We start from the raw sequence: 15,089 nt of genomic DNA, 5'->3' as shown, positions 1-15,089 counted from the left end.
GATGGGATAAGTGTGACACGAAATTAAAATTTCATAAGGTTAAAGGGACATTGAGCCACGTGGCTTCATATGTTTTGCGTTAGCATACTTTTTCTGCCCCATATACATTCGAATTCACTCTTGTGAGTCTTTTTTTCCTTTTTCTTCATTGAGTGGAAGAAAAAACTGTTACACTTTTTTTTTTTGTTTACATATGCATTTCGTGCACGTGCCTCAGCGAGTCTGTCATGTTCTTTTGTGTTACATTACAGTTAGTTTTTCACAATTATTTTTTCTTGAGTGATTATTTGTTAGTGTAGTTATTGCTCAGTGAAATTACCCTTTAATTAATGATATTAGAAACATATATGAGTTACATGAGCCTAGATTGTGTGGTGGTAAAGGAAAAATATCAAAGATGTGAATGTATTGAACATACTGAAAGATTTCACGTTATATGCAGGAAACAGTTCATATTTTCAGTGAATATTATCAGTGTGATTAAAATCTTGACATTGCATATAAAACCATTTTCATGCAATGGGGAAAAATTCCATTTAAATATCACTGAAAACAATAGAGGCAATGAAAAATTCATATTTACGAGTAGTGCTGTTGTGTGTGATTTGTTGTAAATTCACGTGTTGTGATGTTGCGTATCAGAAATAAGTTTACACCTAGTGACTGAGAAAAACCTGATTTTCAAAAGATTTTTCTTCCAATCATAATATGTTATGCAATCGGATTTGTTCTTGATGGTTGTCGAGAACTTTCTCGTCTACTTAAACTTTTGCAGACTTTGGACACATTAGTGCTTATTTTCTAAAACAAATTGTAATCATGTTTTTCGTATCACATTTACCACAAAATATATTCATGCTATATATAATGCCACTATTTATATTGAATTAAAAAAAAACCAACAAAACATTGAGAATTTTTCCTTTACCACAAAGTCAAAAATCAACGAGTCTTCGACTACTATGTCAACTAATCTTTTTTTGTCAGTTTATAAAGCAATATGTTTTGAACCATTCCAATATTCGTCCTCGTATACCAGCTCTATGTAATTTTTTGTTAATACAGTCAAATCTACATTATCAAATGCTTGTTTTCGGTCTAAATAAACAATAATAGAGTATTTATTGTTATTGTAGCCGGTATTTAAATAGTGACAGATTTTGATTATATCCTTTTTTTTTTTTTTTGAAAACCGAACTGATTCGGGACCAAATAATTGTTATGGTTCAAAAAACCATAGTAGTTGATTTATAATTTTTCGATTATTTTAGAGAAAACTGAAAGAACCGATATTGGTCTGTAGTTTATCATTGCATCTTTGTTATTTTCATTGATATTATTTTTTAAAATTTAAACCTACTTTTAGTTTTTCATTATATAACTTTATTCATGCTTTTATTTTAACAATTTTATTTTTTATGCACTTCAAACACATAAAAATTATTTATTTCACTTGTTTTAGTTCACTTTATTTCCATTGATATTATTTTTTTTTAAATTCAAGCCTTTCCTACTTATTCTATATTTTACTTTTATTAATTATTCAAAAATTTTAATTTTTCTTTATTTTATCTATTTGATTTTTTATTATCTTAGTGTCATATTATTTTCATTTCGTTTATTTTTCAATCATTCAAAATTTTATTTTTTAATGTTTCATCGTTATTATATTATCTATTTGATTTTTATTATCTTTGTGTCAATATTTTATTTTATTTATGTTTTTATCGTTACTATTCATCTATATATTGTTTTCTCATTATCTTTGTTATTTTATTTGTATTATATTTGTAATCATTCGATTTTTATTTACTTGAAATTGTTTATTTTGTCGTTTGAAGATTTTACATTTCTTAAATGAATATATATATATATATATATCATATATATATATATATACACTGCTCAAAACAATTAGGGGAACAAGCAAAAAAAGTGAAGAAAACCGTGCGAGACAGCCACGTATTGGCATACAATGGATAGTACACGCGTATCAATGCGCAATACAGAAAAAAAACGTAATAAAATTTGGAATTAAGCTTTAATTCTTTGAAAATATGGAAAAAACATGAAAAGATGATTTAGAGCAACAATTTGGTTACATGTAAACGATAAAAAAAAGTACTGTTTAGACATGATGCATGAGTTTTAATAGACCGTGTGGTCTCCTCGAACAGCTAAGACTGCTGCACACCTGTTTGCCATGGATGCGATGAGATTATCGATCAGACTTATCAGGTTATCGATCGGGAATACTGTTCCACTCCTCAAGAAGTGCAATCTGCAAGTCTCGGACAGTAACAGGCGGCCTTGGTCGCGCAGCAATGCGTCGTCCGAGCATTTCCCAGACATGCTCGATTGGATTCAGGGTAGGAGAGCACGCTGGCGAGATACGCTGTATTGTTTCAGCTTCAAGCATGTTCTCCACCAGAGGAACTCTATGCAGTCGGGCATTATCATCCTGGAAAACAAAGGAATCTCCAATGGCTCCAGCGTAAGGGATGACATGAGGTCGCAGTATCTCGTCTGCATACCTTCGGGCCGTCAAAGTGCCATTCCGAATGATACGCAGGTCCGTACGTCCGCCTATGCTGATTCCACCCCATACCATCCAACCAGCTCGTCTGTATTGTGATCTTTCACGAACGAATGCGGGGTTATTTCGAGTGCCCCTGTCCCTCCATACCAGAACACGTCGGGTGTCACACTCCAGACTGAATCGGGACTCGTCTGTAAACAGCACTTGGCTCCAATCATGTTGCTCCCAATCTCGATGTTCAGCAGCCCATCTTCTTCGGGCCGCACGGTGGCGTGGGGTCAACGGAATGCAGACCATTGGCCTATGCGCATAGAGCCCTCCCTCATGAAGCCGATTACGTACTGTTTGGCTGGACACCCTTCGTCCTGTTGCCAAGAGCAACCGTCTTTGCAGCTGCGTAGCATTCTCTGTTCGGTTTCGACGGGCTGTTAACCGTATATACCGGTCATCAGTTGCTGTAGTGGCGCGTGGCCGACCTTGCCCTGGTCGACGTGTAACATTTTCTGTTTCTTGGAATCGATTCCACAGCCTTGCAACAACACTTATGGCGACTCCAACAGCGTCCGCGACACTACGTTGTGTTTGCCCGGATTCCAGTCTGCCTATAACACGCTATGCCATGGATTCCGGTAAATCACGTTGTTGAGACATCCTCAAGTCACCTTGTCTCAAAAAAAAAAATACTGCGCAATCGAATTTCACAGTTACCGCAGTAAAACAGACGTTTCTGCAACATCCCGATTTCTGCTCTTATCTCCTTTTTCTGGTTTTTGACGTCATGAACTTTGATTTGCATATGAAGTTTTCTTCTTCCACTTCCTGCTAGGCTTTAAATTATGGATGATTCATTTTATGTTACTTATCGGTATACATCTTTGCGTAATTTTGTTAAAACCATGTGCTCCCCTAATTTATTTGAGCAGTGTATATACACTGCTGGCCACCCAAATTGCAACACCAAGAAAGACAAGAGATATCGCAACAATATTTATTTTGTAGATAACATGTTGACCAAGCATCAAATGATTAAATTTATAGACTTCTGTGAAGTGTGGTTCCTTCCAAAATCAGTAGCCAGAGTAGCCGCCATTGTTGGAGATCACCGCTGCCACACGCCTCGGCATTGATTCAAAGAGACTTTGGATGTGTTCTTGGGGTACAGCAGACCAAGCAACTTCCACGCGTTGCCAAAGTTGATCTGGTGTAGCAGCTGGGGATGTAATCTGGGTCAATCGTTGAGCAACCATGGACCACATGTTTTCTATCGGCGAAAGATCCGGAGAGCGAGCTGGCCAGGGCAGCAATTCAATCTGGCGATTGACGAAGAACCTTCGGACAATGCGTGCCACGTGTGGTCGCGCATTATCCTGTTGAAATATGGCTGTGGGCAAGCCCTGAAGGTAAGGAAGTACAACTGGCTCCAACACCTCGGAGATGTAGCGCTGGCTTTTTAAAGTACCGGCAATGCGTACTAGAGGAGTGCGAGAGGGATATCCAATACCGCCTCATACCATAATACCCGGTGCAGGACCAGTGTGGCGGTGCATAACGCAGCTGTTCAGCATCCTCTCTCCACGCTGTCTCCAGACTCGAATCCGACCATCGTGGTGTTGCAGACAGAAGCGTGACTCGTCAGTAAAGACAATTTCATTCCATTGTGCCGTCCACATCCTTCTTTCATCGCACCATTGGTGGCGGAGACGTCTGTGGTTCTGCGTCAAGGGTAGACGAAGCAATGGACGTCTTGCGGACAGACCACTCTGCTGTAAACGGCATCGAATGGTACGCGCAGACACTGGATGATGCGGTACAGACTGAATGTGCTGTGCTATGGTTCGTGATGTGGCTGAGCGATCCGTCACTGCCATACGCACAATACTCCTGTCATCACGTGAAGTGGTGCACTGAGGTGGATGCGATCGAACACGTCGGTCCGTCGTACCCTCCTGCATCCAACGATCACATATCCGCATTACAGTTGTTTGGTTTCGTCCAACACGACTACCGATTTCCCTGAAAGATAATCCACAATCCTCGGTAATCCACAATCACACGCCCTATTAAAACTCATGCATCATGTCTAAACAGTACTTTTTTTTTATCGTTTACATGCAACCAAATTGTTGCTCTAAATCATCTTTTCATGTTTTTTCCATATTTTCAAAGAATTAAAGCTTAATTCCAAATTTTTTTACGCCTTTTTTCTGTATTGCGCATTGATACGCGTGTACTATCCATTGTATGCCAATACGTGGCTGTCTCGCACGGTTTTCTTCACTTTTTTGCTTGCTCCCCTAATTGTTTTGAGCAGTGTGTGTGTGTGTGTGTGTGTGTATATATATATATATATAAATTAAAATGTTATGTGAATAACCTTCACCCATAGTTCAAAAAATGAGACAGACTACAAATTTATTCAGTTCGATTATTTATTCATATCAAGATATCGATAGCATGCTCGATAAGTTTATACATTTGTCTGGAATTTAAATTAATTCCTTTTATCGTCGGTGTGTTATTGACAAAAACACGAATGTCATATATTGTATTACATTTCGTGAAAAAAACACCATGACCAAGAGGTTGGGAACGAGAACAGTTTCCTCTAAATTTGAAGCTGGGGTCGTCGTACACATTCAATGCAAGGCTAGATAAAGTGATAATTATAATCACGGACACAACGATGATCTCGATCAAGGATTTTCCGGTCTCTTCACGGCTAAAAAATATTCTCTGGGCCGTCACAGCGCTATCCTTTGCCACGTCTTGCATAACTCTGTACTTATCACGATCTCCACTGGAAGTGACAAATGCTAGCGGGATTTCAGCAATTAATATGCTTCATTATGAAAAATCGACGTGGTCTTTCTAGTGTTAAACTGTATTTACGTTGAATTGGGTATGAAAACCGTGTCTCTGACATGTCTCAATGAATAAAGTTTTCATAACTTAGGAAAATATTCATTTCCTGCCGTTTTATGAAATATCAATGTCTTACATTTCTGTTGAAAAGGTTTCTAATGTTTATCGATCCGGGAAGTTACTCCGGCTTACGTACTATAAAACATTATATCTGTATGTTTATTCGAGTTTTTTTTTCATGAATTTTACGTTCCTTAGCAGACATTGTTACCACGAGAGGCATGTTTTTTCGAATAGTGATGAGAATAAGAAAAAGCTAAAAATAAACTACTGTATCTGATATGACTGGTGTCAACTAAAGAGTGGACATGACAATTTAACTTTTATTCTTTCTCGCACCAATTTTCTCAGAAGCATGTGTGTATTCAATAAAATAATAATACTTTTATAAAAAAAAAAGGGATAAATAACATGAAAAAATGTTAAAACTCATAAAAAGGATAAAAATGTTAAAACTCATAAAAAGGATAAAAATGTTAAAACTCATAAAAAGGATAAAAATGTTAAAACTCATGAAAAGGATAAAAATGTTAAAACTCATAAAAAGGGTAAAAATGTTAAAACACATAAAAATTTTAAAAATGTTAAAACTCATAAAAATGATTCAAAAAAAAATAATCCACAAGGAATTTTTAGCCAGCAAGACTTCAAAATGAAAGTCCTTTTTTACTGTTTCTAAATCGCATGTCATATCGTGACTTAGAACGTGACCTACGTGAGTGACACTTATTACTTTTAAAGGTCACGCCTAGAATGACCAACTGAACACATTATTCCTCCCTAACTATTCAGTGTGAATTCATTGTTTCTTTCATAAAAGTTCTCACAGTGAATGCTTTCCAAAATCAGTTTTTGGTTTCCAATCTTTAATTCCGACATATTCAATTTCTCGAGATGAACGAATTCTCAGCTGTTTTCTCTCATTCACACACAATTTACTATCTTTTACTAATTTTAACATATTCTATTTCAAATGATATTAAATTTATTATTTTTATATGTATACAGAAAAAAATAGAATTATGAGAAACATATATACCATCTAGAGAAAAATGCCTGTACCGACGATTAAAAAAATTACATTGTTATTAAGGGATAAATAAAATATTTATAAAATTAACAAGAAAATATAAAAAAATACAAGACAAAATTACTGATGTCAAATAAAAAATAAACACAGAAAAAACACATACAAACACAATATATAAGAGAAAATTCTTAATTAATGATGAAAATGCAAGAGAAACAAGACAATTTTACGTTCACATAAAATTCCAAGATTTAACGAAATGAAATAATTTTTTCAGCTGTTGTCGTAAAGTATGGGTTTTTTATATATATAAGTTATTCTTCTTAGATTATTTTCACAAATTCAACAAAATGGGATACATGTCGTTCTTTTAGTTTTTCATAGATTTCCACAGTGGTTTCCAAGGATTCAACCTAAACTGTGAGCTAGTTGATTTGTTCTCCCACCCCCCAAACAAGAGCGACAATAGAAAAGGTAGTATGGATACAGATGATTGCAATATCAAAGATGGATAGACGAAACAAATACAGAGATGTTTGGTTTATGGTGTATGGATGAGATGAATAATGGTTTTTCAAAACTAAATTGTTCAAATGGATAAAGTATTCACGTAATTTTCGAATGATGTTCAATATGATGAGACTTAATAAACCTCTTTTATTATTTCAATGCATTAATTCCTTTTGACATATTTTCTTTGATTTCGTGATTTTTCCCCTTTTCAAATTACCGATTTTTGATAAAAAAAAGACACAGGTGTATCATTTTCATCAACTTTTTTAACAGAAAATACTTTAACTACCGTGAGCTAATAAAATATGAATTCGACTATTTTACTCTTCGTATGCTCATTCAAACTTTTCCTCCGACTCATCATTCGCGACGTTTCAAACAATTATTTTCCGATAAAACTTGCATTTTCGATGAAAAGATTTTTCGTCGAGGTTTCTTCCTGCTATCTTTCTATTTTTTATTAACCAATTGCCGCGAAGATACTCCAGCTTTAATGTTATAAAATATTATCTCTGTATATTTCTTCGTGTTTTTTCATGAATTTTACGAGTCTCAGCAAAATTACATCGGTACTTGATAACTCTCATATCGAATTGTTGAACATCAACGAGATCACGAAACCCCCATACCACATTAAATACTCAATATTTCTCACCCATATGAGCGTTAATGCTGAGAGTAATACTTTGATTTAGACAAAATTTATCACTTTAAATTCACTTTGAACGTATACGCCTAATAAAATTTATTACCCATACCAGACTGTTGAAAAAGACGAAAATTTTTTATCAGGCGTAAAAAAGGACTTTCAGTTTGAAGTCTTGCTGGCTAAAAATTCCTTATGGATTATTTTTTTTGAATCATTGTTATGAGTTTTAACATTTTTATCCTTTTTATGAGTTTTAACATTTTTATCCTTTTTATGAGTTTTAACATTTTTATCCTTTTTAGGAGTTTTAACATTTTTATCCTTTTTATGAGTTTTAACATTTTTATCCTTTTTATGAGTTTTAACATTTTTTCATGTTATTTATCCCTTTTTTTTTATAAAAGTATTATTTTATTGAATGCACACATGCTTCTGAGAAAATTGGTGCGAGAAAGAATAAAAGTTAAATTGTCATGTCCACTCTTTAGTTAACACCAGTCATATCAGATACAGTAGTTTATTTTTAGCTTTTTCTTATTCTCATCACTATTCGAAAAAACATGCCTCTCGTGGTAACAATGTCTACTAAGGAACGTAAAATTCATGAAAAAAAAAACTCGAATAAACATACAGATATAATGTTTTATAGTACGTAAGCCGGAGTAACTTCCCGGATCGATAAACATTAGAAACCTTTTCAACAGAAATGTAAGACATTGATATTTCATAAAACGGCAGGAAATGAATATTTTCCTAAGTTATGAAAACTTTATTCATTGAGACATGTCAGAGACACGGTTTTCATACCCAATTCAACGTAAATACAGTTTAACACTAGAAAGACCACGTCGATTTTTCATAATGAAGCATATTAATTGCTGAAATCCCGCTAGCATTTGTCACTTCCAGTGGAGATCGTGATAAGTACAGAGTTATGCAAGACGTGGCAAAGGATAGCGCTGTGACGGCCCAGAGAATATTTTTTAGCCGTGAAGAGACCGGAAAATCCTTGATCGAGATCATCGTTGTGTCCGTGATTATAATTATCACTTTATCTAGCCTTGCATTGAATGTGTACGACGACCCCAGCTTCAAATTTAGAGGAAACTGTTCTCGTTCCCAACCTCTTGGTCATGGTGTTTTTCTCACGAAATGTAATACAATATATGACATTCGTGTTTTTGTCAATAACACACCGACGATAAAAGGAATTAATTTAAATTCCAGACAAATGTATAAACTTATCGAGCATGCTATCGATATCTTGATATGAATAAATAATCGAACTGAATAAATTTGTAGTCTGTCTCCTTTTTTGAACTATGGGTGAAGGTTATTCACATAACATTTTAATTCATATATATATATACACACACACACACACTGCTCAAAACAATTAGGGGAGCAAGCAAAAAAGTGAAGAAAACCGTGCGAGACAGCCACGTATTGGCATACAATGGATAGTACACGCGTATCAATGCGCAATACAGAAAAAAGGCGTAAAAAAATTTGGAATTAAGCTTTAATTCTTTGAAAATATGGAAAAAACATGAAAAGATGATTTAGGGCAACAATTTGGTTGCATGTAAACGATAAAAAAAAAAGTACTGTTTAGACATGATGCATGAGTTTTAATAGGGCGTGTGGTCTCCTCGAACAGCTAAGACTGCTGCACACCTTTTTGCCATGGATACGATGAGGTTATCGATGAGACTTTGGGGAATACTGTTCCACTCCTCGAGAAGTGTAATCTGCAAGTCTCGTACAGTAACAGGCGGCCTTGGTCGCGCAGCAATGCGTCGTCCGAGCATGTCCTATTGGATTCAGGTCAGGAGAGCACGCTGGCCATTCCATACGCTGTATTGTTTCAGCTTCAAGCATGTTCTCCACCAAACGAGCTCTATGCGGTCGGTCATTATCATCCTGGAAAACAAAGGAATCTCCAATGGCCCCAGCGTAAGGGATGACATGAGGTCTCAGTATCTCGTCTGCATACCTTCGGGCCGTCAAAGTGCCATTCCGAATGATATGCAGGTCCGTACGTCCGCCTATGCTGATTCCACCCCATACAATCCAACCAGCTCGTCTGTATTGTGACCTTTCACGAACGAATGCGGGGTTATTTCGAGTGCCCCTGTCCCTCCATACCAGAACACGTCGGGTGTCACACTCCAGACTGAATCGGGACTCGTCTGTAAACAGCACTTGGCTCCAATCATGTTGCTCCCAATCTCGATGTTCAGCAGCCCATCTTCTTCGGGCCGCACGGTGGCGTGGGGTCAACGGAATGTAGACCATTAGCCTACGTGCATAGAGCCCTCCCTCATGAAGCCGATTACGTACTGTTTGGCTGGACACCCTTCGTCCTGTTGCCAAGAGCAACCGTCTTTGCAGCTGCGTAGCATTCTCTGTTCTGTTTCGACGGGCTGTTAACCGTATGTACCGGTCATCAGTTGCTGTAGTGGCGCGTGGCCGACCTTGCCCTGGTCGACGTCTAACATTTCCTGTTTCTTGGAATCGATTCCACAGCCTTGTAACAACACTTCGTTGTGTTTGCCCGGATTCCAGCCTGCCTATAACACGCCATGCCATGGATTCCGGTAAATCACGTTGTTGAGACATCCTCAAGTCACCTTGTCTCAAAAAAAAAATACTGCGCAATCGAATTTCACAGTTACCGCAGTAAAACAGACGTTTCTGCAACATCCCGATTTCTGCCCTTATCTCCTTTTTCTGGTTTTTGACGTCATGAACTTTGATTTGCATATGAAGTTTTCTTCTTCCACTTCCTGCTAGGCTTTAAATTATGGATGATTCATTTTATGTTACTTATCGGTATACATCTTTGCGTAATTTTGTTAAAACCATGTGCTCCCCTAATTTATTTGAGCAGTGTATATATACAATATTCATTTAAGAAATGTAAAATCTTCAAACGACAACATAAACAATTTCAAGTAAATAAAAATCGAATGATTACAAATATAATGCAAGTAAAATAACAAAGGTAATGAAAAAACGATATATAGATGAATAGTAACGATAAAAACATAATGAAAATAAAATGTTGACACAATGATAATAAAAATCAAATACATAATATAATAACAATGAAACATTAAAAAATACAATTTTGAATGATTGAAAAATAAACGAAATGAAAATAATATGATGACACTAAGATAATAAAAATCAAATAGATAAAAGAAAGAAAAATTAAAATTTTTGAATAATTAATAAAAGTAAAATATAGAATAAGTTGGAAAGGCTTGAATTTAAAAAATAATAGTGGAAATAAAGTGAACAAGTGAAGTAAATAATTTTCAAGTGGTTGTGAATGGAATATAAAAATAAACTATAAATGAAAAAATAAGCTAACACTGAAAATAAAATTATGACACTACGATAATAAAATCAAATAGATAAAATAAAAAAAAAAATTTTCGAATATAAGTTTGAATAATTAAATTATGTTTGAATAATTAAATTAGAGAATATGTTGGATAAAGCAAAATAAATTTTTAAGTGTTTGAAGTGAATAAAAAATAAAATTGTTAAAATAAAAGCATGAATAAAGTGATATAATGAAAAACTAAAAGTAGGTTTAAATTTAAAAAAATAATATCAATGAAAATAACAAAGATAGTGAAAAAACGATATACATGAAATAATAACGATAAAAAATAAAGAAATGAAAATAAAATGTTGACACAAAGATAATAAAACCAAATAGATAATATAATAACGATGAAACATTAAAAAATAAAATTTTGAATGATTAAAAAATAAACTAAATGAAAAAGATAATAAAATAAAGAAAATATTAGAATTTTTGAATAAAAGTTTGAATAATTAATAAAGTAAAACATATAGAATAAGTTGGATAAAATAAAATAAAGTGAAATAAATAAATTTTTAAGTGTTTGAAGTGAAATAAATAAATTTTTAAGTGTTTGAAGTGAAATAAATAAATTTTTAAGTGTTTGAAGTGAAATAAAAAAATAATAAATAAAAGTGATAAAATAAAATAAAAGCCATGAATAAAGTGACATAATGGAAAACTAAAAATAGGTTTAAATTTAAAAAATAATATCAGTGAAACAAGTGAAATAAATAATTTTTAAGTGGCTGAATGGAATATAGAAATAAAATAATAAAGTGCGGGAAGACACAATATCTTTCTTATTTATGTGGTATAAGGAGTGATGTCTAAAGAATAAGCTTTTTAAGGGTGCTGTTACAAATCTCGTTTCGTTATGGAAGGAAATATAAAAATGTTGACAATGAAAACTTGTGAGTGTTTTTTTGTGCATATTTTTGGTATCTAATCTCTTAAAGATCCAAAGACGATGGGTAAAAATAATAACACTTGGAAAGGGAGCGTTTTTTTTGGATCATGTTTGATTAACTTGGATATTTTTTTTTATAAAAAGGCTCTTCTCGAAGCAGCATAATTTGAACACTAGTGGTTAATTAGCATCATCATCAACCACAAACGAACTATATCTTTTCAAACTTGAGGATTGAAAACAGCTAGAGAAAAATCTTGGTTAGTTTGGTGCCAAAATTGACATTTTCGCCTTAATTTGGCGACTTAATTTGTTCTCTTTTAAATTCATTTCTAATACTACTTCATGTCCAAAGAGAAAATCGGGACAATTGATAAAATCTTTTATATAACGACATAGTGAATAATTTTCACGGAAGTTAAATAACGGTAGTGCTGCCCTCTAGTATCGTCATCAACGTGGGTCACGCGATCGACCATTTTGAGAAAATTTTTTAAAATTTATTTAAAAAAAAAAGGTTTGGGGAAAATCAGTAGATATGGTTCAGTGGTTAGCACACTAGCCTGAAGAACGAAAGACTATCAGCTGTCATGGGTTCGAATCCCAATAAGTCTATAAAATAGTTTTTTTTCCAAATAAATAGGACCAACCGCGATTTTGAAAATATATCCGACATTTCCCAGGTGACAAGAAGTCTGGCTCGAAAGGTGCGAAATCCAGCTAAAAAAGGAAGTCGTCAAAAACGCGCGAAAATCGAGAACATTTCCGGTGGCGGCGGAAATGGGCATTATCGCGGTCAAGCGACCCCAAGACTACAGCATATATACAAACTTAATGTAGGGCCAAGGATATTCAGAAAAATAAAGCATATATACACACGTAATACACATGAGATTAAAACCGAAAATGAATATTCGAATTCTGTAGTTAACTTTTCTAGTTTCAAACAAAGTATCAAGGTTTTATTAAAAATGGATATTGATTCTGAATCTGATATATTCTATAATTTGAAAAGAAACTTTTGAAACTTTGGTTGCTGCAAACCTAAGATTAGAAACACTTTTGTGAAGTTGCAGGATTTTTAAGGAAATTTAATTTCACTTCTATCTTCATGCATTATAGAAGTACAATTTGGGAACAAGAAAGTCAGATTACAACTGCTAATTTAAAAATGCAAATGCACAAACATTTTGGGTTTCTCATGGTTTAACCTTTGGATATTTCATTGAATGGAGGTAAAATAGTTGAATATAATCCTGTGGATTTTGTAATTCAAAAATACAGTGAGGTTTATGGTTATGGATTAGGTACGTTTGCGGGACCTGTATCTCTCTACTCTCTACCTGACTCGTTACCTCTGTGGATCCTCCATTTCCCCCCATTCGACTCAAAGCTAGGAATGTTCCACTTGCGATTAAACAAAAAAAAAATCGAGATTTCTTAAAAAAACTTCAGGATGAAGGATTTATTGAACCTATTTCGAACCCAAAGTGGTCACCTTCAGGTTACGTTAGATTATGTGGGGCCTATAAGGTAACTTTGAATAAGGCCATGTGAGAGAGAGAGAGAGAATGCTCACCCCTATCCAATTCCAGCTGTAAATCAGTTACTGTCAAACCTGAAGGGAGGAGGATATTACGCCAAAACAGATTTATCTCAGGCTTACAGCTTTGTGTAGACGAAACATCAGCTGAGGAGAGTAACAACAGTGAGTGAGGAGTAACAAGGGAGAGTGAGGAGTAACAAGGGAGAGTGAGGAGAGGACAATTGTAACTCACAAGGGTGTTTTCAAGGTTAATAGATTGCAATATTGTGTTAATGTTGCTCCTGGGAATTTTCCAAAATATGATCGAAAGTTTGTTTTCAAATTTGGAAGGAGTAGCTCCATATTTTGATGGCATTTTGATCAGGGCTAATTTTCTAGAGGCTAATTCTCTAGCATCAAGATTAGAATGCGTGCTAGACAAATTTAAAAATGTCTTTTTAAATGTCTTTTCCTAAAAGAGGAAAAATGTCTTTTTAGACTCACTGAGGTTGAATTTTTAGAGTACCATATTTATGCTGGTATTCATCTTGAAGCAATACGTTCGACTCCTGTTCCGAAAAACAAACAGTTGCAGGCATTTTCAGGACTGACAAATTTCTATAACAGTTTTCTTACGAATAAGGCTACAGTTGCGTAGATTACTGGATCAAAGTGCACCATTCAAATGGTCAAAGATCCGTGATGATGACTTCAATTCTCTGAAGGAATTGTGGAGTTTAGATTGTGTATTAGTGCCTTTCAATGAAAAGCTTCCCATTGTGTTGGCATGCGATGCTACAGTTTTTTGAGTTGGTGCGATTTCAAGTCACGTACTATCTCATGGTTTACAAGCACCAATAGCTTACGCCTCGAGAACTTTAAGAATGGTTACTCATTCACTATAGTTACTGACCACCAACGTTTCTTGGGAACTTTCAATACAAATAAGCCCACAAAAGAGATTTTACCTCCGTGAATGCTAAGGTGGAGTTTGCTTCTACATGCATGATTTTTCGTTGATTCATAAGCCGGGGAAGAAAATTGGTAATGCAGATGCCTTAGCAGATTACCGAATTCAAAAACTTCCGAATCCATGGTGACGTCTCCATTAGAAGTGCTATTCATAAGAGAATTAGAAAATCGACCACGTCATGTTGTGGTATATTTCAGAAATGACTATTAGAGATTCAATAATTTCTAGAGTGTTGAATTTGGTACTAAACGGCCGGCCTGTTTAGATCAGCAATGATTGTTTCTTTCAGACCATGTGCTCAAGCAGTACCAATGGTCAAGCAGAGAGAATTGCCCAGCCAGTGAAAGACTCTAAAACTCATCGTTTCAGGTTCCGGAAAGTCTTTCCAATTTCCTGCTTCATCATCACATCACACCATCTTCAGTAACAGGAACCAATCCAGCTGAGCTGCTGATGGAAAGGACGCTGACTACCGTTTTGGATCATCTTCATTCAGACTGATAGAAGGTGGAAACAAGAGCAAGATGCAGCTACAGAGCTAAAACAACGAAAAATGAGACGATTCGATGCCAAAGATGCTGTCTACATCCGAAATTATAGCCAAGGTGCATCCTGGGTTTCCGCTACTATCGTGAAACCAACCGGACCA

General features: G+C 35.0%; 1 protein-coding gene across 10 annotated transcripts in view; it reads left to right on the top strand.

The window, feature by feature from the left end:
• cnc (NFE2 like bZIP transcription factor cap-n-collar) overlaps positions 1-15,089 on the top strand; it is a 662,445-nt gene that overhangs the window by 264,331 nt on the left and 383,025 nt on the right. The gene's annotated exons all lie outside the window — the stretch shown is intronic.

This window comes from Pholcus phalangioides, unplaced genomic scaffold, assembly GCF_987345545.1.
Source record: "Pholcus phalangioides strain wild (caught in Gottingen) unplaced genomic scaffold, Ppha-v1.0 ptg000011l_1, whole genome shotgun sequence".
Classification (NCBI taxonomy): domain Eukaryota; kingdom Metazoa; phylum Arthropoda; class Arachnida; order Araneae; family Pholcidae; genus Pholcus; species Pholcus phalangioides.
This window is presented reverse-complemented; position numbering and strand designations above follow the sequence as displayed.